A 3454-nucleotide genomic window follows, 5' to 3' on the forward strand; every position below is an offset into this window, starting at 1 on the left:
CTCTCAAGCATAAATCTGCTATCTATCCTGGCCTCAACTCAAGTGCTAAAGTCCCCTTTCAATGAGGGATGAGGACACATTTATAGAGGTCAGGGGACCGTTCACTTAGCGCGACCTTCGGCCTTCCCTCATGCCCTTTCAGCTACCTTCATGACTTTTGAGCATCCTCACTACTCTCTCGTGATTTCTGCCTATTATAGGCTTAATTGATCTCACCCTAACTGCTGACATCATAGGAGCACATTTACATTATGATGAAAGAGAAGAAGAATATGTAGAGGGTTCTTGTAAACCCTAGAACACTTGTCGCCAAGGTAGTTTCCGAAGTACAAGACAAAATTGTGTTGTTCATTAGCCACATGGAATGACCATTTGTTTGCTATGACATCTGCCATCGTGGTTGACATAGTGTCTCAATAAGCTATGTGGAACCAACTTGTTCACTCATTAGATATCCTGGCTGCAAGGCTTTTTGCAAGTAGCCCTAGATCTCTCATCATAGGTTGAAATTTTTGCTCTCCTATACCTTGCAAGCAAATAACTATAGTTATACATGATGATACTCTAACAACCACACGATAAATGTAAAAAATAGATAAGTAAACAATAGTAATCATGAAAAACCAAAATCAACTTTAAACCCCTAGATAGTCTTATCTCATGTTATGGCATTGTCAGAGCGAGTGGATTTGCAGGGTCTTCCTAGACTTCCATATCATCCTTCATGGGTTTAATCATGGTGAATCCAAACCCTAACTTCTTCCTTGCTTTAACAAACCAAAATTATACAATAGGTTCGGAGTGCGTGGTTACCCATTGCATTTCAATACTTCATGCCGCTTCAATCGGTGCACAGTAGAAAAGGTCCCTTATGCTCATTACATGGCATATATTTAGATTTGGGTTTGGTAGGGAAACTAGTAAGACCTATGTTAACCAAGAATTGACCTCCTTCCTTCAATCTCTCAAGAATATTTTATTAAATATAGATTACCAAACTCCCTGAGGTCCACCCTTGGGTGAGAATTATGATTCATATATATGGAAGCATGGCCAATCCATATTGGCACATCAGGTGCATATAGATGGACCATCATTTTTTTTATTGAGTATGAAGTATCATCACTAGATATGTTTGATATGAGAGGCATCTTCTTCTATTATTCATCAACCAACCATCAACTCTAAGAACTAGACTTTTACATTCATTTTCATTTTTGGCTTATGATTGGGCCTGCATTCCTTGACATAGTTTGACAAGCTAGTTTGGGTCCAACATAGAGTCACACTTCAAAATTATCCTCCATCCCCACCGAATAATCTTCGTGCTCTATTGTATATATATTAAGACCAAGAATCATGTGGATATTTGGGGAGTGATTTGCGATTTTCCCAAAGTCACATAGTCACACTTCAACCGAGTCACTTCTCTTGCTTCTTTCACTAAGGCACGAAAATGTGACCTCACGACTTATGAGGGAGCATGACTTATCGATGGTCGCATAGTCCCAGCAGATGGCCGGACGCACTTCCGGGGAGCTCACCTGAGGACTTGTAACGCGACCCAGTGACTTGGTCGGAAGTGCGATCCCCCTGGAGGTCACCAGGTCACATCATTTTATTATTTCCAGGGCTTTGTGACCTGTGACTAGTCGCACCTGAATGAGATCACATGGCATCCTCTGCTTGTCCAATGCCCTGTGGTGCAAATGTGTGAAATGGGAGGTATTGTTACCTCAGGAGATTACATAGCCTCAATTCTTAGATAAGTAATGCTTTCAGTTGGAAGTCTAGGTCGTGACTCTATTACATGTGCATAAAACTTCACTACATGGGTGACTTACGATCAGGAATTGTCACTTACACCATTCTTTGCTTTTTGGAACGTCGCGCATTCACTTGTCGGTAGAGGCTGTGTGCTTCATCCTTTCACGTTCGTCATCATCGCCATGAAGATCCCTATATCAGATCTATGGGTTGAATAACGTATTCTTTTACCATGTTTCTTTAGTCTTGCATGAAGGAGGACGAAGAAAAATACTGATAAGATCATCTAAACCCCTTGTTGTGATCACTAGGAAAATAAAGAGAACATTCAAATATGTTGCCACTTCCAACAAGATATTTATGTCAAAATTTACGTTTGCAACCTGGTAGATATTAAGCTTTGCCTATGTTACATCATAAAAAGTGAACATGCCATCCATAGATTCATGCTACACACTAACCTCAACAGTATGATCAGATAATTCACTTTTCAAACCAATAATAATGGGATTAGTTTTGTGAGAAAAGGTGAAACTCAAGGAGTTTGATAAAATGGGTCCAACCAAAGCTTTACATATGAAGGATTCATAGACAAACTACCCCATCCGCAAAAAAAAATTAATCTTCCTTCCTTCATGATCACAAATATACCTAGAGAGGCTTTTACCAATCAACTTGATGGTTTTAATCATGGAAATGTCCTTTACATGGTTCCTACTATCGTATAAGCCTCCAACATGTTCTAAAAATTCCGAAGGTGAAGAAAGTTCTAATAGAGTGATAGTCATAACTTTGTGTCTTGAAAATTGTTTATGTTCCCATGCTACTCAGGGATTTGAAATTTTTTTTTTATGTCTAATACCTATAGTAACTCCCAACTCTTTTGCAACATATGAAATACCATCAAAATATTGTTTTACGTAAAAAAAATCAGGTGGTTTTGAAACATGAAGCGAAATCTCATTCTTCCATGATCCCACATTGTTCAAGCAAATATCATAGTCAATGCTTTCTCAAACATGTTGATCAGAACTCCTTAGCCTCTTGAAAATACCATTATAATTATAAGGTCCACTAGATGTTAATCCAAACATCAAATTGTACCTTCCTCTTGTCCTTGGATTTGCATAAAGGTGATAAAATAATCTTGCAATTTTGAACAAAACCATTACTTCACTTCCATTGTTGTCACTACCTACAGAAAAAGATGGTGTAGTGCTAAAAGTATCATATGATTCCACAATATCAATGGTAGGGAGTTGGCTTGGATCTCCATCTCCTCATAGTCCTGGCAACCATCCTTGAATATTTGTAAGACTCGGAGATGCCAACTTTCTCTGTTCCTGAACTAGCACCACAAGATTATAACCTGCAGTTGTTGTGGTTGCAATATGCCCAGTAGCATCATTCTTCTTGATATCAATTAGTATTTCATTCAACTTCTATTCCTCAAATGAAAAATAGACAAGGTACATGGTTTGGAAATAATTCAAGAGGCTTGACTAATTTCATTTCAGGGTATTTCTAGTGTAGGTATATATTGATTAGTGTGTTTCCGAGCCCACTCTAGATTCCCTGAATAGTCAATAAATAAAAAATAAAAAAATAGTTTACAGATATGACAAATGAATAAATAACTAATTCACTTCAGGAGAATAAATAATGAATTATAAAAATCAAGATGTTG

At 37.9% G+C, this 3454-nt stretch overlaps 1 pseudogene; it reads right to left on the minus strand.

Moving 5' to 3' along the window:
* Positions 1 to 1994: 1994 nt before the first annotated feature.
* LOC149175539 (uncharacterized) lies at positions 1995 to 3242 on the minus strand (annotated as a pseudogene).
* Between the last annotated feature and the right edge of the window lie 212 nt (positions 3243 to 3454).

This window comes from Pinus tabuliformis, chromosome 4_1, assembly GCF_031772625.1.
Source record: "Pinus tabuliformis cultivar Carrire ecotype Pingquan chromosome 4_1, CPIR1, whole genome shotgun sequence".
Taxonomy (NCBI): Eukaryota; Viridiplantae; Streptophyta; class Pinopsida; order Pinales; family Pinaceae; genus Pinus; species Pinus tabuliformis.